The following is a 23,799-nucleotide window of genomic DNA, read 5'->3' as shown; positions in this document are numbered from 1 at the left end:
CTCACCTGCAAAATGATCTGGAAAAGAAAATGGCAAAGTATTCCAGTACCTTTGCCAAGAAAACCCCAAATGGAGTCACAACTGAAATGCCTTCACAACAACGAAGTGTTAAAAGGCCCAGATGACTGGGACTTGAGTCACAATGCCGCTCCTAGCAATGTGACCACAGATAAGTCAATTGCTTTGACTTTCAGTTTATCTGAAAAATTGAGGCAGTAGTTGTAGAGGATCTTAAAAGTCCCTCTAAATCATCCCCTGCCTTCCCGTATCCCGCAAACACTAGCTGTCTAGCTGAGCCTCTCTGTGGAGTCTCTCCCCAGGGTCCCCTGATCTCACAGCTGTTCTACCCTAGGGCAGCAGGGGAAAAAAATGTATCAACAGACTCCATGGAGAAAGTGACCCTGTAGAAGAATGGATTGTGATGAATAATGAATATTTCCCAAGTAAGCACACCGAGGCTTTTCTATGCATAATAATACTCCAGGGAGACTACAGAGGGAGAAATTGTATTTCAAGGGGAAAAAAAAATACAGGCCCAGATGGGATGAGGTTTATATGGAAGGTCTGACTAAACATGGCTAAGGACTTGTGATGGCAGAGGGGAAGAGTGGTGTCATGGGGCTTGGGGGGCCCTGGCTCCCTCCAAATTGAGCAGCCTGTCCTGCAGCTGCTCTCCCCGTATCATCTCCTCATGAAACAGTCTGCCTTCCCTCCCTCCCTGCACCCTGGGAGAGAAATGTCCTGCTGCCAGTGGGCAGCACTTAACGTAATGGGCTGTTTTTTGGCACAGAATGGTAACTACAAAAGAGAACTCCATTAAATTCATGGGAAAGTGTGGTTTCTCTAACCCTCTTAAAGGGCTGACCATATGGACACAGCCTTTCAGGGCCCACACTGGCCCTCTCAGCTTCCTTGTCTCTGTCTGCCCTCACCACCTGCTCGTGGTGACAGGGTCAGCCTTACTCCTTGGCTGACTCCAGTCTATGGGGAGAGAATTTCAGGGGCAACAGGAATCCATACCCCTGCTCCTTCAAAAATCTGCTATCTGATTACTGGTATCTGCAATTCCACACCATCAGAGACTAATTAATGTTGTTGTTGAGTTGATTCCAACTCTTCATGACCCTGCATAGGGTTTTCTTGGCGAAGATACTGGAAAGGTTTGCCATTTTCTTCTCCAGTGGAATAGGCAAGCAGAGATTAAGTGACTTGCCCAAGGTCACACAGCTAATGAGTGTCTTTGAGGCCTAATCTGAACACAGATCTTCTTGACTCCAAGCCCAGAGTTCTATCCACCGAACCACCTAGCTGCCTCCTAATTGATTCCTTCAGACTAATTTTCAAATATAGATGCTTCTCCTAGCTAAAGATGTTTAGGGAGAGGAAGTGAGTACTGGCCTGGTTTTCTGGTCTTTGACCGTCCTGGTGGAGACACAAGTATGTTTCACTGCTTAGCAACTGGAAATGTGACAACATGGAATAAAGGGGCTGACAAGGTAGTGGGTTTCCTTTAAGTGGAGGCATTTGAATATAGTCTGAGTCAGCGGTATCAAACACATGGCCTAATCCCCCCACAAAATTTCTGAGTACTCCCGGTGAGGAAACTCCTTCCACCAATGCAGTCAACACCTGAATTCTGTTGATGTTTGTCCTTCATTTTCAAAGAGGACCAATGACATCATCAAATGACATCTTGACTTGTGGGTGAATTGGATTTAAGTGAGGAAGAGTTTCACAAAGTCATCAGTTTCACTCTCTTTTCCAATCATCAAAGTCCAGTGGGAAGACAAAAGTTAGGACCACTGGCAATGGCCCAGTGGATGCAGTAGATGACTATAAGTTGCACAGAAGGTGCTCACCTTCCTTGGTAGATGGTGCTTCCTCACTTGGGAGATCCCTATACTGTAGAACTCAGAGGTCCAATCCCTTCTCTTAGATTTTTAACTAGAATTGAAAAGAAAGCAGTCTTAAGAGAGTGGCCTGAGACATTAAGCCAGTATGTATGAGAGGTGACTCTTGAACCCAGGCCTTACTGACATGGAAGCTAGCTCTCTATCCACTATGCCACTGAACTCTTCCTTTCAAGATGCCCAAATATAAACGGATGGCGGTCACTAGAAACCTATTTCTTGGGAAATCTGGTTTTTCCCTAAGTTTGAGATGATAGTAGAGCAGAGGGATAGATTATATTTACAAAAGAGTGGGGGGAGAAAGTTAAGAGGAGGGAGGGAATACCATTTCAAGTCACTTACAAGTTAATAAGGAGGGGTGGAGGGAACCAAACAAACAGAGCCTTTTTTTTTCCCTAAGATCCTTCTCACATTAAGATGAGTTATCTAGGGCTAATCCTAGGATTGAGACTCCCTGCCAGTGGGACTGTGGCCAAAGGCTGTCATATTTACAGGCTGGCAGCAGAGTTGGAAGATTTTATGTGAGGATTTTTTGCTTTTTTTTTCCCCTCACATGAATACACTCATTGGATTTAGAGCTGGAGGGGACCTTACAGATCATCTTTTCCAGCCTACTCATTTTAGAAAGGAGGAAACTGAGGCAGAGAGAAGGACAATTGACCGAAGTTAGCAGACCTGGGCCTCAAACCCAGATCCTCTGACTTTCCCTCACCAAGGTCTGTGGGGATGGAGACACATGAGATTCCCAACTACTCATTTTCAGGGATGAGGAAGGAAAATAAGTGGCCAACCAAGCCAGGAAAATCTGCCTAGTGTAGTGGTCCACAGATCATGGGAATTTTCCTGACCTCATTTGTAGAGCAAGATATCCATGCCCCACGCCTCAGCCATCCTGAGGTTCAACAAGCCTACCCAGGAAGCTCAGAGGAGCCTTCAGCCAGAGGGCTGAATGTGAAGGGAAGTCGGTCTACCTTGGACCCCATCCAGATGGGTTTGTTTACCATAGCACTAGAGAGCCTATAATAGAACATCAATCTGGAGGAGAGAATCGTAGAGAGGCTGGAGTGTATGAAGTATCTAATTTAAGAACAACATTCTCAAGAAGCCCTGGGAGGGGGAGAGGATTAAGCCCAAGAAATAATAATAACTCACTTTTATATAAGCACTTACCTCACAAGGTAGGCAGGACAATTATTATTATCCCCGACAAATGAAAAAGGTGAGACTTGGAGAGTTCGTGATTTGCTTAGGAAGTATGGGAAGGGGAGCTTGGGATCTAGGAGGTGGCTGAGGCCGTAGAGGCTCTTGAATTCAACTTTCTCATTTAACAAATTAGGAAAATGAAGCCCAGGGAGGTTGTGACTTTCCCTAGGTCATAGTGGAAGAATCTGAACCCAGAACCAGTGTTTTTAGCATGCTTCCTCTCATAAACGTCAGGCTTGTCACAAGCAGCGATAGTTAACCACTCCACTGATGAGAACGTGAGATTGAATAAGGGAGTGGAAAGGGCACTGAGTCTGAATCAGAGGACCTGGGTTCAAATCCTACCATTGTCCTTTGCTATCTGGGTCACCTTGGGCAAGTCATTCTAGCTCTTTTGCTCTCAGTTTCCTTATCTATCAAATAAGGCCATTGGACTAGATCCCCTTTAAGATCTCTTCTAGCTCTAAGTTCATGATCCAATCTCCAAAACCAGTATTCTTTTCACTAAGCCAGGCTGCCATCTCCTTCCCCTCTCCAAATTCCCAACACCTAAGCTAAAGATGAAGAAGATAAGCAAACTTCTTCAAATTCCCAACTACTCAAGCTAAAGATGAAGAAGATAAGTGAACTTCTTCAAATTCCCAACACCCAAGCTAAAGATGAAGAAGATAAGCGAACTTCCTCAAATTCCCAACTACTCAAGCTAAAGATGAAGAAGGTAAGGGAACAGACAGACAGACAGACACACACACACACACACACGCACACACACACACACTCCCCAACTACCCAAGCTAAAGATGGATTGGGAGGAAGTAAGGGAACCTCCCTAATTCCCAACTACCCAAGCTAACGATGAAGAGGGAGGATGTAAGGGAGCCAAGGGGCAGATCACCACCTAGGCTAGGAAATGAGCAGGATTCTTTTGATAGAAGGTAACCTGGACTGGGAACCAAGAAATCCAGTTCTAAGCCCAGCTTTGCCATCCCCTCTACTTGCCCTAAGTAAATCCCCTTCTTCTGAGTATAAGGTGCCTTTTCTGGAAGGTAAAGTGATTGAACTATATAATATAGGGACATGTAATAAAATAGTCTACTAGGGACATATATACATATCAAAGGACAAAGTAAAATAAGGGGGATGCTAAAATACCTGGGGGGATCAGGAAAGGCAGCCTCTGGGAGATGGCATATGTTGAGCTCTGAAGGCAGCTAGGGATTCTATGAGGCAAAGGTGAAGAGAGACAATACAGTACATTCCAAAAATGTACAAATTGTACAGACACAGAGATAGGAGAGGGAAAGTTGTTTACAAGGAATAGGTAGCGGGGCCAGTTTGATTAGAATGAAGCGTGAAAGGGAGCAATATGAAATAAGGCTAGAAAGATAAGCAAGAGTCCAATTGTGGAAAGTTTTAAATGTCAGGCTAGGGATGTTGTCTTTTATCCTTGAGGCAATAGGGAGCCATTGAAGATTCTTAGGTAGAAGGTGACTTGGTCAGATCTGTGCTGTCAGGGACCTCTCTCTCCTAGGACCTTTCCCAGCACTTTGTGTCTCAGCTGTTTAGCCTTGTCTTATAGCAAGATACTTCTCTTTCCTTGTTGTTGTTCAGTCATGTATAACTCTTAGTGACCCAATTTCTTGGCAAAGTTTCTTGGCAAAGATACTGGCGTGGTTTGCCATTTCCTTCTCCAACTCTTATCTTGCCTATGAGATTGTAAACATCTCAAAGGCAAAGACAGTGCCTCAGTTATCTTTGTATATCACTAAGTACCTTTGACAATGCTCTGCACATAGTAAGAACTCTAAAATGAATGAATGGATTCAGAGCAAGCAGCTAGCTGACTCAATGAATATAGTGGCTTGCCTAGAATTAGGAAGACTTGAGTTCAAATCTGGCCTCAGACACTTTTACTAGCTGTATGACTCTGAGCAAGTCACTTACCCCTGTTTGCCTCAGTTTCCTCATTTATAAAATGAGTTGGAAACAGAAACGGCAAGCCACTCCAGTATCTCTTCCAAGAAAACCCCAAATGGGGTCACAAAGAGTCAGACATGACTGAACAATAACCTATACAAGGCACTTCAATAATACAAATATATTGGTCCCCAACCTTAAGTTATAGTGTTTGTATATTAGGAAAAGCCTTGAAGTGGGAATCAGTTGACCTGCCTGTTAGTCCTGGTTTAATATGATAATAATAATCCAGCCTCAGTTTTCTCATCTTTAAAATGGAGTTTTTAACAATTTCCTTAACTTCTTTCCAGCTCAAAGAGCCTTCTCGTGGAGACAAGACAAAACACAGGAAAGAACTCAAGAATGTAAGCCATTGACAGATCATAGAAGTTAAAATCGTCTAGAACTACTGCAGAATACACCAGAATCGGGTAATTTGGAAAAGAGAAAGGGGGAATATCAACAGCCAGCCAGTCCTACCCATACCCAGAAAGAATCCCTGCTACGATACACCCGATAGTCACCCAACCAGAAAATGATCTCTTCATACCTCGTAGTGGGGATGGAATTGACTTCATCCTTACTGTTATTGTTGTTGAGTCATTTTCAGTCTTATCCAACTAGTCACGACCCCATTTGGGGTTTTCTTTTTTCTTTTTTTTTTTCTTTTGGCAAGACAATTGGGATTAAGTGACTTGCCCAGGGTCACACAGCTAGTAAATGTCAAATATCTAAGGCCGAATTTGAACTCAGGTCCTCCTGAGTCCAAGGCTGGAGCTCTATCCGCTGCACTAACTAGCTGCCCCTCATTTGGGGTTTTCTTGGCAAAGATACTGGAGTGGTTGGCCATTTCCTTCTCCAGCTCATTCGACAGATGAGGAAACTAAGGCAAACAGGGTGAAGTGACTTGCCCAGGGTCATACAGCTAGTAAGTGTCTGAGACTAGATTTGAACTCAGAAAGATGAGTCTTCCTGACTCCAGACCCAGCAGCCTATCCACTGCACCAACTAGCTGCCCTTTTCATCCTTATACAGGGACCTAGTTTCTAGCCAACAATTTAGTTTGCTCAGTGGTTGTGCGTGTAGGGATGGGAGGGTGGATGGGGGAGTGGAGGAGGCCCAAAAGCGAGAGAGAGCAAAGTGTTCACTGCCAGGGGAGGGTTAGGATGACTGGATATGAGCAAGAATCAGCTGAAGAGGTAATGTGGTATAGCAGAAAAACTGCTGAACTTTAGTTGATGAGACCTGAGTTCGAATCTAGACCCTCTCATATGTGTGACATTGGGCAAGTAACCTAACCTCTCCGCATCTCAGTTTTTAACTCTGTAAATTGAGGACATTGTGGTAGACCACCTCAATTTTAGAGCAAGAATCACATGTCTCTTCAGAGAAATCATAGGCCTCCAAACACCTTTGGGATTCTTGTCTCTTAGGAGAGGATTAGCTAAGGAAGAGATAGCACCTGGAGCCAATTGTCAGCATCTTTTCCCCCTAAGTTAAAAAAATCCAAAAACTTACATCTTTGCCCTTGAGTTACCTCTGGCTCTGGAGGGCTTGACCATGAATAAGGGAAAAGGGACTAAAAGTACACATGTTATGTACTTTGCTGAGAAAAGGTTGGTTCTGGAGAAAGAGTTCATGATCTGGGACGGTAACAAGGAAATTCCATCATAGAGTCGTAGAGGAGAGGCTATGCAAGAATGCAAATGGGGGCTAGAAAAGGAAGGGCAAGCACACTCCCACCCTGCCCCACCCATAAGGGTTAATAGTACTGGGAGAAGTGTTTAGTGCTGGCTTGCTGTGGAAGGTTGCAAAATGCCTTCATTAATATGGGAGCGTCACCTGTCATCTCCGGGGAGAGCTCTCGAAGTAGTAGATGCTGAAAAAACCATGCCCTGGACAGCCTGGCTATCTTCCAGGTGGTATAAAGTTTCTACAGTTGGGCAGAAGAGAGAGTGTGTGTGTGTCTGTGTGTGTGTGTGTCTCTGTGTCTCTGTGTCTCTGTGTGTCTGTGTCTGTGTGTCTGTGTCTGTGTGTCCTAGTTGCTGGGCCTAGAGTCAAGAAGACTCATCTTCCTGAGTTCGAATCTGGCCTCAGACACTTACTAGCTGTGTGACCCTGGGCAAGTCACTTCACCCTGTTTGCCTTAGTTTCCTCATCTGTAAAATGAGCTAGAGAAGGAAATGGCAAAAACCATTCCAGTAACTTTGCCAAGAAAACCCCAAACAGGGCCATGAACAGTCTGAATATGACTGAAACAACTTAACAACAAAGAGAGACAGAGAGAGTATGTGTGTGTGTGTGTGTGTGTGTGTGTGTGTGTGTGTGTGTGTGTGTTTCTGTGTACCTGTGTGGATCTCTGTATTGGGGTGTAGGTGTGCAGAGCCTCTGCACAGGCTCCCTTCCTCTTTTGGAATGTTTTTCCCCTTCATTGCCTCTTAAAATCTATCTCTCTTCCTTCAGTATTCTCCTCACACCGTGCCTACTGAAGAAGGACTTTCCCAATTCCTCCAGTAGTTAAGGCCTTCCCTTCTAAGGTCACCTTCCATCCACTTTCTATTTATCTTGTATGTATATATTTATTTACATGCTGTCTCCTCCATTAGAATGTAAGCCCCTTGACGGCAAGGATTTTTTTTTTAATCTTCTTTTGTAACCCCAGCACTTAGCACATGGGACATGGTAAGCACATTATAAAGGATTGATTGATCAATTAATTGTATATGTGTGTGTTTGAGTATATGTATGTTTGTGTATGTTTGGGGGATAAGGGCTAAGGACAGAGCTACAACAGCATTCCTTTACTTGTTTTCTATCACCTGTTTCTTCTCACCAACTAAGGAACAATGAAAAAACAGACCCCAAAAGGAGGTCAGAAAGCTGAGAATTAACATTTGGGTGGGATCTTGGGAGGACCCCAGTGAGATCTTTTGAGTGGACTTGGGGGGAAAAGAGTCCCTCACTAACTATAGCCCTAAACTTTAAATGTAGAAAATTAGCTTCAAATATAACCACACTAAACACAGTAGACATGGCAGCTATTATATCCACTCTAAAGATGGGGAAACTGAGATGCAGAGTAATGAATCAACTTGACCAAGGTGACACATCATGAAAGTCCTGACAGGGCTCCTTTCTTGGAAGCAATTCAGATTTTGATCATTATATGACAAAGCCTAAGGGACTTTGATCTCCCCCTGCCAGACCTGGCCCTGTCTTTATTTTGGCGGCTGCTGGCCAGTACAGCTGTGGTCAAAAATAACACTGTGATTCTCAGCACCCTTAGCTTCCCTCGGGATGATGACACATGGGAATCACATGGGGCACTGGAATGAAATCCTGGCAACCTCCTGACTTAGTCCTTTCAAATGTCAATAATACACTCACAGGTTGCTGTAGGGTAGAAATAGAGTATTATTTTTCCTAGTCCAACTAGCTGGATATTGTTCAAATCATCACCAAATAGTCAACAAGTCTCTAAGTGGGTTGGGAGAATGATAACATTCTATTCCCCAGGACCCTTTGTCCTCCCTCTAGAGCCTCTCCTCCCACCTCCATCCAAATCCTATCTATCCTTCAGGGCTCAGCTCAAGCCTCACCTACTCAAAAAAATCTTCCTATCTACCCCTTCTCCAAAATCCTACTGTACCTACTGACCGTACTGCTCAATTGATGCCATTTTTCATTCTGTTTTTCATGTGTCTTCTCCCACAAGACTAGAATCATAGAATTAGTCCTTAGAACACACATGAGAACACATAACATGGAATGTTAGAGCTGAAAGAGCCCTTGAAACACAGAATATTGGAACATAGAACACCGAATTTTAAAGCTAGAAAGGATTTGATAGATCCTTTAGTAAAACTGTTCTTAACCTGGGGTTCAGAGATCACTAAGTGGTCCATAGATAGATTTCAGAGTATCTGTGATATTGGAAAAGAAAAAATTACATCTTTGTTTTTACTAACTCTTGTTTTCCATTATAACTCTATGGATTTTATTTTATGAGTTTAAAAACAAGATTCCAAGAAGAGGAAGCTTCACCAGACCACCAAAGGGGTCCATGGAACAGAAAAAGTTAAGAACTCTTATGCCAATCCAATCCCTTTATTTCAAAGATGAAGAAACAGAGACCCCGACAAGAAAATGGCTTGACCAAGGTTACCCACCTAGATGGTGTCAGAGCTGGGATGTATCAATTAATGAATTAATAACCTAGGTGTCCTCATTCCTAGTATTGTACCCCTTTCCCCTGAATTGCCTCATTCTTTGAGGAACCAGATGGTATCATACTTGTATGCTCCATCACACTTTGCACAGAATTTTCCAAAAAATTAGATGACTGATTTTCTAGAAGGTAGCCTGGTATGGTACAAAGAACATTGGTTTGGCAACCAGGAGACCTGGATTCTAGTCCCAACTCTGCCACTTGTTAGCTGAGTGATCTTGGACAAGTCACCCTACCTCCTCAGACTTCACTTTCCTCCTTTGTAAAATAAAGGAGTTGAACTAGATGTATCTAAGTTCCCTTCCAGCCTTGATACTCTATGGTTAGAAGGTCAGTTTAGTCATTGCCAATTGGCTCACTAAATTAGAGATATCCCCTCCTAATTATCCAGTACAGCAAGCTGCTCCAGGTTCCTTGGCAGCAATTTCCTTGGAAATTGAACCTTTCTTCCTTTTCTTTCTTTCCTATTTCTCTCCTCCCCACAAAAATCTATTGTGTTAAATCCATCCCCTCAGGGCATAACTGGGTGACTGACTAAATACTTTAGACAATTAATTCAAGCTCAGATATTAATGACTTCCAGCCATTACATTTTTTTATTCTCAGTGACTTATTATAATAGCTCACATTCCAACAATCTTAAGGTCTATAAAGCCTCTACATACACTAACTCATAACATATTCTACCCATTTTACAGATGAGAAAATTGAGAGATTAGTGACACACTTGAGGTAATGTCAGAGACAAATATGAACCCATGTGTCCTTCCTATAAAGTCCTGGGATCTTTCCACTACACCCACACTGTCTCCCAACAGGTCTTAAGGAGGCACTTTTCCTAGATCACATTTGCATCTCAGCAAGATGTTTTGATGTCTTCCTCCGGAAGACTTGGAGAGATTACAGTCCTGAGGACAACATGGTGGGGGAGTCGATAGCACCTGTATGTTCTCATGTGGGGAAAGTGGCCCTTCTTAAAAAGTCACGCACATCATCAGCCTCCTCTTCCACTTGCAAAGGAGACTACAACCTACTGCTATTCATGTCATTCTTGCCCTTATTGGATGAGAGAGATTATTCCCTTTCTCTGGCTGAGGTCCCCAGACTGTGGCTCTCAGTGTGGGAGTTTTGACAGGTTAGCTAATCCCACAGCCTCTCACTGCTTCAGGTATCCAGTTTAGTCTCTTTTGGGCTCAGACCATCAGGATATTAAATCCTCTTCCCTTGCACAAAGATTTTCAAAAAGCTTCTCCTGGCCTTTCCAATCATGGACTTAAATATTAGCATCAAAATCCTCAATCTCTAATGTAGGATTAGACCCCTTTGACCTTGCCAGACCTCATAATGCTTTATACTCCTCTTAAGAACATACGATATTTCAGATGCAGAGCCAAGATAGTAAAGACAGGGACTCACCTGAGTTCTCCCCCAAACTCCTCCAAATACCTTTAAATAACAACTCCAAACAAATTCTAGAGCAGCAGAATCCACAAGAAGATGGAATGAAACAATTTTCCAGCCCAAGACAACTTAGAAGGTCGGCAGGAGAAGTTCACTGCACCAAGGCAAGAGTAGAGCACAGTCCAGCATGGGCCCTGCCAGGGCAGACTGGGAGCAGGCCTCAGGGCAAATGAATCAGTAACGGGTTCTAAAACTGTCAGGCTACAGGTGATAAGGGGATCAGGCAAGGGGTCAGAAGATTTACAGGGGTCCCTTTGCTGGCACAGGAGGCAGGATTCTGTTGCATTGCCTATACTTGGATCTAGGTGGCAGTTCTGAGTTTTAGTACCAGCACAAAGAGGAAAACTAACACACCAAAGTTTGCAGCCACAGGAGAGCAGGGACTCTGGGTCACAGCTTGAAAAGAGTGCTTGTGGTCACTCACAGACCAGTTCACATGTGGTACATGAGAGTAGTAAGCACACCTCTCCCTAAATCATACCATTTTGGAAGAGCCAAAAACTTACAAGTCCCCAGAATTACCTCTGAAAACAGCTGCACAAAAAACCTAAAGCTTGGAACAGTGCCCCCCTTCACTTGGGAAGCAGCCCCAAGTTAAAAGTCAAGAAATAAATTGGAAAATGAGCAAACAACAGAAAAAATTCTGACCATAAAAAGTTACTATGGTGACAAAGAAGATCAAAATACACACTCAGAAGATGACAACAAACTCAAAATTCCTGCATCCAAAGCCTCAAAGAAAAATACGAATTGGTCTCAGGCCATGGAAGAGCTCAAAAAAGATTTTAAAAATCAAGTAAGAGAGGTAGAGGAAAAATTAGGAAGAGAAATGAGAACAATGCAAGAAAATTATGAAAAATGAGTCAACAGCTTGGTAAAGGAGGCACAAAAAATACCAAAGAAAATAACACCTTAAAAAACAGAATAGACCAAATGGTAAAAGAGGCACAAAAATCCAATGAAGAGAAGAATGCCTTGAAAAGCAGAACTGGCCAAATGGAAAAAGATATGCAAAAATTCACTGAAGAGAAGAACTCTTTAAAAAGTAGAATTGGCCAAATGGAAAAGAGGTACAAAAGCTCACTGAAGAAAATAATTCCTTAAAAGTTAAAATTGGCAAGCAGAAACTAGTGACTTTATGAGAGATTAAGAAACAATCAAACAAAATCAAAAGAATGGAAAAAATAGAATATGTGAAATATCTCATTGGAAAAACAACTGACCTGAAAAACAGTTCCAGAAGACATAATTTAAGAATTATTGGACTATCTGAAAGTCATGATAAAAAAAAAAAGAGCCCAGACGTCATCTTTCAAGAAATTATCAAGGAAAACTGCCCTGACATTCCAGAACCAGAAGGTAAAATAGAAATGGAAAGAATTCACTGATCACCTCCTGAAAGAGATCCCAAAATGAAAACTCTTAGGAATATTATAATCAAATTCCAGACCTCCCAGATCAGGGAGAATACTGCAAGCAGTCAAAAAGAAACAATTCAGATATCATGGAACCACACCCAGTATGACACAAGATTTAGCCACTTCTACATTAAAGGTTCAGAGGGCTTGTAATATAATATTCCTGAGGGCAAAAGAGCTAGGATTACAACCAAGAATCACCTACCCAGCAAAACTGAGTATAATCCTTCAGGGAAAAAATGGATATTCAATGAAATAGAGGATTTTCAAGCATTCCTGATGAAAAGACCAGAGCTGAATAGAAAATTTGACTTTCAAATACAAGATGTAAAAGAAGCATGAAAAGGTAAACAGAAAAGAGGAATCATAAGGGATTCGATAAGGTCGAACTGTTTGTATTTCTACATGGGAAAATATTTATAAACTCCTAAAAAACTTTCTCAGTATTAGGGCACTTAGAAGGAGTACACATAAACAGAAAGCAGAGGTGTGAGTTGAATGTGATGGTATGATTACCTAAACAAATAAAATTAAGGGATAAGAAAGAAGAATGCACTGGGAAAGGGCAAAGAAAGAGGTATAATGGGATAAATTATCTGACATAAAAGTGGCCTGAAAGAGATTTTACAGTGGAGGGGGACATGAGGGAAGCAGGGAGTGGAGCACATGAACCCTACTCTCATTGGAATTGGCCCAAAGAGGGAATAATATACACAGTTGGGTGTAGAAATCTATCTTACCATACCAGAAAGTTGGAAGGGAAGAGGATAAGAGAAGGAGAAGGAACTAGTAGAAGGGACGGAAGTTTGGGGGAGGTAAAAGTCAGAAGCAAAACACTTTTGAGAATGGACAGGGTAAAAGGAAAGAGAGAGTAGGATAAACGGGGAAAATAGGATGGAGGGAAATACATAGTTGGTAATCATTATTGTGAAAAAAATTTACAGTAAGTCTCTCTGATAAAGACTTGATTTCTCAAATATATAGAAAACTGAGTCAAATTTATAGAAATAGAATCCGTTCTTCAATTGATAAATGATCAAAGGATATGAACAGGCAGTTTTCAAAGTAATCAAAGCTATCTATAGCCATATGAAAAAAATGTTCTAAATCGCTATTGATGAGAGAAATGCAAGTTAAAACAACTGTGAGCTACTACTTCACACCTGTCAGATTGGCTAATATGACAGAAAAGGAAAATGACAAATGTTGGAGGGGATATGGGAAAATTATAACACTAATATACTATTGTTACTATACAATGTACAATAGTACAGTATACTACTGTACATTGTATAGTACAGTGTACTATTGTATACTGATTCAAACATTTTGGAGAGCATTTAGGATCTATGACCATGCTATAAAATCATGCATACCCTTTGACCAAGCAATACCACTACTAGGTGTCTATCCCAAAGAGATAAAAAGCAAAAAGGAAAAGGACCTATATGTACTAAAATATTTATAGCAGCTCTTTTAGTGGTGGCAAAGAATTGGAAATTGAAGGGATGCCCATCAATTGGGGAATGGCTGAACAAGTTGTATATAATTGTGATGGAATATTATTGTGCTTCAAGAAATGATGAGCAGGAGGCTCTCAGAAAAACATGGAAAGACTTACATGTACTGATGCAAAGTGAAATGAGCAGAACCAGGAGAACATTGTACACGGTAATAGCAATATTGTATGATGACCTGCAATGAATAACTTAGCTATTCTTAGCAATACAGTGATACAAGACAATTCTGTAGTACTTATGATGAAAAGTGCTGTCCGTCTCCAGAAAAAGAACTGGTGGAGCCTGAATGCAGATCAAAGATACTTTTTCTTTATTTTTCTTGTTTTTCTTTTCTTGTTGGTGTTTTCTTTCACAAAATGACTTATGTGGAAAAGTGTTTGCATGATTACTCATGTATAACCTATGTCAAATTGCTTGCCTTCTCAAAGGGGGGAGGAAAGGAAGGAAGGAGAGAATTTGGAACTCAAATTTGAAAAAAAGGAACTTCAAAATTGTTTTTACATGTAATTGGGAAAAATAAAATATTAAATAAGCTTTAAAAATAAAAATAAAAGAGCTTAGATTTCAATTTTTATTGTATTTAACTGTGTGTATGCCTCACATACTTCCTCCTACTCCTTGAGGGCAGGGATTTACATTGTTTGTATCTCATAGCTCCTAGAATAATGTGAAATCCTTCTACTGGACAACCATATGATGATGAACCTCTCTTTTAGTTAAGCTGGTCCTTGGACAGAAGAAATAGTATGTCCCCAGTACAGTATTCAAAGCTTTCTCTTAGGGAGGATCTGTCAGAGCTTGAATTCTGCTGGCACAACATGTGAGAGCCCAGGGTCAGGTGCCTGCCATTATCAAGCAGGCATCAGAATAGTACTTTTATGGACCCTTAATGCCCAATAAATATTTGTTGAGTGAATGAGTCAATAATAATAACACTTTTCTTTAATCACTTTAAGATTTGCAAAGCACTTTCCTCACAATCACTTTGGGAGGTAAATGGTATAAGGATTATTGACCCCATTTTACAGACTGGGTAACTGAGGCTCAGAAAGGTGAAGCAAATTGTCCATAATCACAAAGCTATTAAATCTAACAACTAGGATTCAGACCCAAGTGTCCTAGCCTTAAATCTATTGTTCTTTCCACTACACTTGGCAAGTGACTTTACTTTGGTTTTTTCATCTGTAAAACAGAGATGATAACAGTACCTACCTCTAAGGATTTTTGTGAGGATAAGATGAGATAGTATTTTTTAAATGCTTAGCCACATTGCCTGGCACATAGTAAGCACCATGTAAATGCTATCTATTATTATTATTATTATTACTGTTTTTACTACACTGACTGGATGGATGGATAGATGGACGGATGGGTGGGTGGGTGGGTGGATAGATGGATGGATGGTTAGTTGATTGGCTCTTGAATGAGGTGAAAAACTAAGGGTTTTCTAATAAATTTAATCAACTCAGGCAGCCAATCTAAATGATTCAGGCTATAAAATTCCACTCTTTGACACATATCTCCCCTAGGACTCTAACCACATTGAGACATTTCAGTTCAAGGAAATAAGATAGAGACCTAATTACGGAGAAGTAAAAGAAGCCTCTTGCTTCAGTGAGGGCTCAGTGGAGATCAGATAACATGAATGTTACATAATGGACCCAGGCAATACAATTTTGTGACTTCCTCCAGCTCCATTCAATTACACAAACACACACATGTTCACAAACACACATGCACACCCCTCTCTAACCTTCAATCATCCCCTCTCTCTATAATCCTTAGCTCTCCCTAGCTAGTGACTGTTTCCCTGCTGACTACTAATACCCTAAAATTTTCCTTATCTTCTCTAGATCCTACTATCCCCTCAAGATCTTGGGTCTTTCCTCCCTTTTTCATCCAGACTCCTAGGGAAAAAAAACTGTCAATACTTGTTGTCTCCATTTCTCTCACTCATTTCTCAATTTTCACAGCCTGGGCTCCAACTTTCTCTCTCACCTGAAACTACTCTCTCCAAAGTTACAATGATCTCAAATGATCAAATCTAAATGACCTTTTCGTGATCTTTCTTCTTCACTTCTCTGCAGCATTTGACACTTTAGTCTTCCTAGATAATTTCTTCTTTCAAGGTTTTCATGACACCAATCTTTTTTTTGGGGGGGGGGAGCCTAGGCAATGGGGTTAAGTGACTTGCCCAGGGTCACACAGCTAGTAAGTGTTAAGTGTCTGTGGCCGGATTTGAACTCAGGTCCTCCTGACTCCAGGGTCGGTGCTCTATCTACTGTGCCACCTAGCTGCCCCAACACCAATGTTTCTTGGTCCTACTTTTCCAATGGTTCCTTCTCAGTCTCCTTTGGTGCAGCATTATCCATGTTATGCCCACTATCTATAGGTATACCAAAAGTTCTATCCCTTCATCTTCTTTCTCCTCTCTCTCGGGCACCTCAGTAATCCCTCCATGGTCTTAATTATCATCTCTATGTTTATGACTCCCAAATCTATATATGTATATATAATAATAACTAGCATTTATATTGCACTTTAAGGTTTGCAAGGTACTTTTACAAATATTAGCTCATTTGATCCTCACAACAACCCTGGGACATAGGGCTATTATTATTATTATTATCCTCCTCATTTTACAGATTAGAAAACCGAGGCAGACAGAGGTTAAGTGACTTGCCCAGAGTCACACAGCTAATAAATATCTGAAGTCGGATTTGAACTCATCTTCCTGACTCCAGGTCCAGCACTCTATCCATTGTGCCACCTAGTTGACTATACATTTATATATGTAAATGTATATTATACATTTATGTATATATGTGTGCATGTAGGTGGGTAGGTAGGTAGGTATCCCTAGTTTCTTTCCTGAGCTCCAGTCCCATATCACCAATTGCCTATTGGACATTTCAAACTAGATGTGCCTTCGTTGTTGTTTAGTCATTTTTAATTGTGTCCCCACTCTTCATGACTACATTTTGGGTTTTCTTGGCAAAGATAGTGGAGTGGTTTGCCATTTCCTTCTCCAGCTCATTTTTACAGATGAGCAAACTGAGGCAAACAGGGTGATGTGACTTGCCCAGAGACATATAGCTAGTGTCTAAGGCCAGATTTGAACTCGTCTTGCCAACTCCAGGCAAGCCAGTCTATCCATTGAGCAACCTCGCTGCCCCAGATATCTCATAGGCTTCTCAGATTCATCATGCCTCAAATAGAACTCATTATCTTTGCCCCAAAATTAACTTGTCTTCTGACCTTCCTTAATATTGTCAAGGGTTCCACCATCCTTCTAGTCTTCCAGGTTCTTAATCTCAGCATTATCCTCAACCCCACATATTAATCAGCTGACAGATCTTGCCATTTCCACCTCCACAACATGTTTTGCATGTGACCCCTGCTCTCCACTGACACAACCACTGCCCTTATTCAAGCCGTTATCACCTCTTGCTTGGTCTATTGCAGTAGCCTCTTAACTGGTCTCGCAGCCTCTAGTCTCTCCCCTCTGTAATCCATCTTCCACCCAGCGGCCAAAACGATTTTCCTAAATCAAACATCTAACCATATCACTCCCCTACTCAATAAACTTCAGTGGGTTCTTTTTCCCTCCAGGATCAAATATAAAGTGCTCTGCTGGGCATTTAAAACTCTTGACGACCTGGTTCCAATTTCTCTTTCCAGACTCATTACATATAACTCCTTTTTACAAATTCTATGGTCCAGTTAAACTGGCCTTCTTACCATTCCTCCTCCCTGACAAATTGTCTCTGTTTCCCTGCCTTTTCATTGCCTATGTCCCATGACTAGAATATAATCGTGTCTTAGAATCTGTAGTTCTCTGTGCCGTCTAGCTAGCCATCGAACCTCTCATATATCCATCCCTTCTTTGATGCTTTCACAGTTACAAAACTAGCTAGGCCTTAATATCCTTTCTTCTGGGCTGTTGCAATAGCCTCCTAGTTGGACATCATGTTTCTGGGCTCCACCGAGCCACCAAAATAATCTTCCTCATGCACAGGTCTGACCACATTACTCCACCACTGAAATACAGACTCCTTTGCTTGGCCTTTAAAGCCCTTCACATGCTGTCTCCAACCTAACTTTCCAGGCATACTTCACATTACTTACTTTCACATGCCTGGGGCCAAAATGGCCCTGTCTCCTACCTCCATGACTGCACAGGCAGTCCCCCATGTCTGCAATGTCTGCTCCTCCTCACCTCTGCAGCTTAGAATATCTAGCTTCCTTCAAGGCTCAGTTCTGGTTGCATATCACTATGGCAAACCTTTCCAGATCGTTCCCACCAGTTAATTTTCTCTCCCTCTTCAAATTACCTTGCATTGACTTCTATGGCTCCATTTGTATCACCTAAGTAGACTAGGCAGCCTGGCACCTAGACCAGTACCTCACACATAGTAGGCATGAATTAAATGTCTGTGGTTGAAACAGGGGAGGATCTGAGGAAAAACTGGGCAATGACCCAAGAATTTGTAAGTGATTGATTGAACCTGTGTGGAGATGGTAGGTGAGTGAGTAGTTCAACTGTGTGAAGGAATAAAAGAGGGTAAGTCATTAAGAAAAGATAATTGAAGGAAAGTGAGTGGTTGATAAAGAAAGGGTATTTGGAAAGGAAAACCAGGGGAGAATGATGAAGAGACTAGAAGGGATAAGGAAAAAGAAGAAAGGAGTAGGGAGAATTACAGAAAGGAGAGAGAAGAGCCCCACCATCTCCACCCCCACCAAAACAAAAACAGATAAACCCTAGTGGTTGGAAAGGAAGGAAAGAAGGAAGGAAGAAAGGGAGTGGGGAAGGAAGAAAGAGAAAAGGGAGAAAATGCGTGTCAAGAAAAGGAAAAAGCATGAGAAAAGGACAGATAGTTTCATTCATTCTATAGAAAACTTGATACCACAAAAGCGTGATAAATCCCATGTGCACAAATCCCAAATCTATATAACCTGAGAAATAGAAAAAATAATTTAGATATCTTGGTCAAGTTGCTCAATCCCACCAAAGTTTCAGTTTCCTCCTCCTCACCCCGACACCTCACAGAGTTGTTGTAAACATCCAACTAGAAAATGATCATGAAAGTACATTAATAACAATAGTTAACATTTAAAGAGCACTTTACATATATTCCCTTATTTGATCCTCACAACTTCACGATAGTTGCTATTATTATCTGTGTTTTACAGATGAGAGAAACTGAGGCTGAGAGAAGTTTAAATGACTGCCTAAAGTTAATAACCAGTATGTGTCTGGGACAGGATTCAAATTCACATCTTCCTGACTCCAAAGCCCAGTACACTAGACAGCACTACAACATATTGCCTCCCATTGTAGCCATCAAGTCATATAAAAATGTAAACTTGTTTTTGTTATTCTTAATATTGATAAAAGCATCTTAATTTGTCACAAAATGCCTCTTCTAAACCTTGAGGATCCACTCATGATCATTCACTCTGGTCTCTAAGAGGTCATCTGCTCTATCTCCCTGGCTTGGGGCAGGGCTCATGTCCTAGTTAACACCTCCTTGTCTGACATCTTGCATTACCATTTCAGGACAAACGTCAATAAGCATGCATTGGTCTGAAATCCCCATTGAAAGCACAAGGCATCAGTGGGCCACTTGACCCAGTTTTGGGTCGTGGGCTTCTCATAAAGTTAAGCATTTGCTCTTATTGCAAAGAGCTCAGGAGGTCTAAAACAAAGTTGGCTTTTCCCAGTTTTGGTATAGATTCCTAGACTCCCCAGGAATTCACTCAAACAGCTGTTGACCCCCCACCCCGAGCACGGTGATCTGGCAGTGTGTACCCAAAAGACACATGTAGGGAATTAATTCTGTGTCCAGGAGGTGAGGTATGCACAAGGGTCATAGGGACGCCTAGAAGTAGACAAGTGTGGGAAGGGCCTGGCAGCTGTGACTCCCCTCTGACCTCCAGCCATAAAAAACGCAAGCACCCAGATTTAGAATCCCTACATAGAGACTAATCAGCTAAGCATTTTCATTGGCTTGCAGGACCACAGGATTTAAAGTTGGACAGGACCTAGAAATTCTTCAGTCCAGGGGTTCTTAACCTTTTCTGTGTAATGAACCTCTTTGGCAGTCCAGCGAAGTCTACGGGCCCCTTCTCAGGATATTTTAAGTGCATAAAACAAAATACACTGGATTACAAAGGACACTGATTATGTTGAAATAAAGCTATCAAAATATTTTTTAAAACAGGTTCACAGATCCCTGATCTAATTCATCCTCATTAAACAGATGAGGAAATAGACCCAGTGAGGTGATTTGGCCAGGGTCAGAAAGATAGTGAGTAGCAGGTTCGTGACTCAAACCCAGGTTCTCTGACTTTAATTCCTGTTCTCTTACCATTGTAATATTATCCCTTCTCAACACCTGCTCCCAGTCCCAAAGCATAGGCATTCTACTTCTGCCTTGTGGTGTCTGGTCACTTTCAGCACATTTCACATGAAAAAAAAAAAAAGTTCCTGCTTTCTACTAGTGACCTACCTCTTCATACTTTTAAAAATTAAAATGTAGTTTTTTGATTAACAGAAATCTATCTGCTCTCCCTCTGACACCCCCACCCCCACCCCATTGAGAAAAAAGAGAAGGAAAAGCAAATTCCTTACAACAAATATCAAATCCTCCTTACAATAAAATATAGGCCTAGTCGATGAATTTTTAATAACAATGTCCTTCTGGAGAAGTCATTTCCAGTACCTATTTGGGCAGGATAATCAAGCAGGGTGCCGGTGGCTCAGACTCCTGGTGCAATGACAGATGATGCAAGCTGGAATAGTCACGGTTCAGTGCCCAAGGAAGAAGCAAGAGGTTTCTAGTGGAGACCCTCTCCCTCCCCCACCTCCTGCAAGTAAATAGTTCCACTCCTGCCCCAGCTGTCCAGACTCATCCAACTGTTCTGGAAGTACATTTGCAACATCTAATAATACTGTCAAGTTGTGATTCTGTAGCAAGTCACTGATGTGAAAGGTTACACAGCCATAGAGCTGTAGTTATTTTTCCCATAACTCAAGGTGCTTATAAATTTAATTGCTAACTTAAATCCATGTGACTTTTTAACAATATCAGAAAAATAAAGGCCAAAGTACTGCAAATCAGGAATCCCTGAGAACTAGTCCTAACTCTGCCCCAACCTGACTTTTTCCACCGAGGCAGGACCATCCAGCACTTGAAGTTGAACTAGGTTTTAATAACAACTAACTCATCAAGGATTCTTTACTATAATCACAGAAAGCATTGTTTGAGCTCTGTGTGTGTGTGTGTGTGTGTGTGTGTGTGTGGTGTGTGTGTCTGTGTCTGTGTCTGTGTCTGTGTCTGCGTCTGTGTGTCTGTGTGTGTGATTTCACTGATGAGGAGAATTCCCGATGTGGAAACTTCCTCCACTGATGCATATAAGCAACACATTGGTATCCTGGAGAATTGGCGGGGGTACTGAAAAGTTAAGTCATTTGCACAGAGTCACACAGCCAGTTCACGACAGTGGCAGGGCTTGAATGCAAATCTTCCTGACTTCAAAGTCCACACTCTATCTGTAATTGCCACACTGTCTCTCTCTATGGGCAACATTTATATAAACAAACCTTCATCCTCAATGAATAGAAATCCTTAGAGTCCTCTATGCCCTGTCTACTACACCTGCAGGCACATACAGTCAGCAACAGCATCACAGTTAACTCCTGCTCCTTCACATTTAGAAGCTGATCGCTTAAGTGAGAGTCTGAGCAAAAGCTTTCATGTAACTACATCTAACATTTCATCTTCCATCCACTTTCCCCAAAATTAGATTTAAATCATGCACCAAGCTTTAGGACTGAAGACATGAAGGAAGGAGGGAGGGGAGAAGAGAGACAGAAAAAAAAAGATAACTGGCTTGATTTGCAAGAAGTTCAGAGTAAATATTTCCACCACCCACCCTTTACCACTAACAGCTCAGGCTTTGGCAACTAGCAAAACATTCTTTCTTGCAAGTTCTAGAAAAGAAAGCCGAAAACATACATTACCTGTTAGGTTCTGAAACAAGAGAACAATGCCCCCAAAAAGAATGACTTCCTTGATTATATCTTCAGATATTCATTCCTTTCCTTCCCCCTCCTCTTCCCTCCCCAAACCCTAATTTTTCATCTCTCTCCTTTCCCCGAGTGTCTTGATGTATTACAGCGCAGCTTTGAAACACTCCTCTTTCAAGCTGAGTTTATTTCGGGACCACCGCATGACCAGTGATGACAAGCCAAAATATAAGTTGTTATGAATCTCAGATTTCCTGTCTGAAGATTACCCTACAGAAGCTTTTATCCATCTTTCAGTCTCCCTCGGTTACATTAATTTGTTGAACTTTTCTTCATAAAGTGTCCTGTAGCTAAATGGCACAGCGTTGCCCTCATGTTACAACATCATTTGTGATCCTTGACATGTAGGCCATATATGGACATGTTTCTGGAACTATCCAAAAAGTGAGAGAGGAAAGAGGGAAGAGGGAGGAGGTGGAAGGAGAGAGAGACAGAGACAGAGACAGAGACAGAGACAGAGACAGAGACAGAGACAGACAGACAGATAGACAAAGAGAGACAGACAGAGACAGACAGAGAAGGAAGAGGAGAGGAGAAAATAGGAGACCGGGAAAAGAGGTGGGGAGGGAGGATGGGGCTATAAATGAGTCTGGTTTAAGTGAGTTTTTAAAAAAATTTAGTTGTCTAAAGAAGGATGGCACAATATAGGTGAGTGGAGAAAGAAAAGTGTTTCTGCTCCATTTTTCTATCAAAGTTTTCCTTGATTTTTTTAACAGTCATTGTTGTTCAGTCCTTTCAGTCATGTCTAATTTTTTGTAACCCCATTTGGGGTTCTCTTGGCAAAGATACTAGAGTGGTTTGCCATTTCCTTCTCCAGCTCATTTGACAGATGAGGAAACTGAGGCAAACAGGGTTAAGTGACTTGCCCAGGGTTATACAACTAGTAAGTGTCTGAGGCCAGATTTGAACTCACTTTTTAGCAATCATTGTCCAGTCATTTCAGTCGGGTCCGACTCTTTGGACAAATCATCTCACCTCTCTGGGCTCTGGAACAATGAATGTGAGATATTTAGAGAAGCATGAGAAAATTTGTATGAACTGATACAGAACAAAGAAAGTAGAATCAAGAGATCCATATATACAATGACTGCTGTAATATAAATGAAAACTACATCAAAAAGCAGCTGGATTCAGATTAAAGGGAATGATAAATACCAGTTCCAAGAGATAGATGATGAAATACACCCCCCTCCTCTCAGTTGAGAGGTGGGGACTATAGTTCCCAAATACTACTTACACTATCAAATAAGACATTTGTATTGGTTAAATTTTAACTCAGGTCTTCCTGACTTGAGGTCCAACATTCTATCCACTATGCCACCTAGCTGCCTCATTAGAGTACTAACCACCTGTCCAGCTGAGACACCATGCCTGGGATTCAAATAAGACCCTTGACAACTGCTAGCTAGAGTAATTGGATAATTTTACCATGAGCAAATCATTTAACTTCTCTGGGCATCAGGCAACTATCTAAGATTTATCTATTAAGTTATTTCAGTTGGTGAAAGGAATACTCACACTGAAGAAATCACAGATTATATAGTTTCAGCTCACTGTTTTAGCTAATCAAGTTCTTTCTGCATCTCCCTTCAGCCATCCAAAGCACTAGATATTCTTTCAGCTTTATACCATAAGTATATTTAATAAGCATGCCATTTCTGCCTTCATTCAAGTTATTAGTAAAAATGTTGAATAGAACAGAGCTTTGGGGAACTCTACTAGAGACTTCCCTGCAAGTTGACATTGATCTTTTAATCAACACTTTTGGATCTGGTTTTTGTCATCCATAATTTCTCATTCATCCCACAATTGGTTGCAAAAATCTTGTCATTTCTATCCTGATAACATCTTTCAAATATATCCCATCTTTTCCACTCCCCCAGCCACTACATTAGTTCAAGACCTAATCTAGCCTTTCCTGGACTTTTACAATTTCCTCCTACTTGGTCTTCCTGCCTTGAATTTCTCCCTACTCCAATTTTGCCTCCACACAGCCACCAAAGTTGTTTTC

The 23,799-nt window shown here is 41.5% G+C and overlaps 1 protein-coding gene across 1 annotated transcript in view; it reads right to left on the bottom strand.

Moving 5' to 3' along the window:
• The window catches only part of ASB2 (ankyrin repeat and SOCS box containing 2), an 89,170-nt gene extending 67,379 nt beyond the window's left edge, over positions 1–21,791 (bottom strand). The window contains exon 1 of the mRNA XM_027870140.1: positions 21,723–21,791. The gene's annotated coding sequence lies outside the window, so the exon portion shown is untranslated. The remainder of the gene's footprint in view (positions 1–21,722) is intronic.
• Between the last annotated feature and the right edge of the window lie 2,008 nt (positions 21,792–23,799).

Source organism: Vombatus ursinus, unplaced genomic scaffold, assembly GCF_900497805.2.
Source record: "Vombatus ursinus unplaced genomic scaffold, bare-nosed wombat genome assembly UNPS02014794.1, whole genome shotgun sequence".
NCBI lineage: Eukaryota > Metazoa > Chordata > Mammalia > Diprotodontia > Vombatidae > Vombatus > Vombatus ursinus.
Note: the sequence above shows the minus strand (reverse complement) of the source record. Positions and strands in the feature narration are given on the sequence as shown.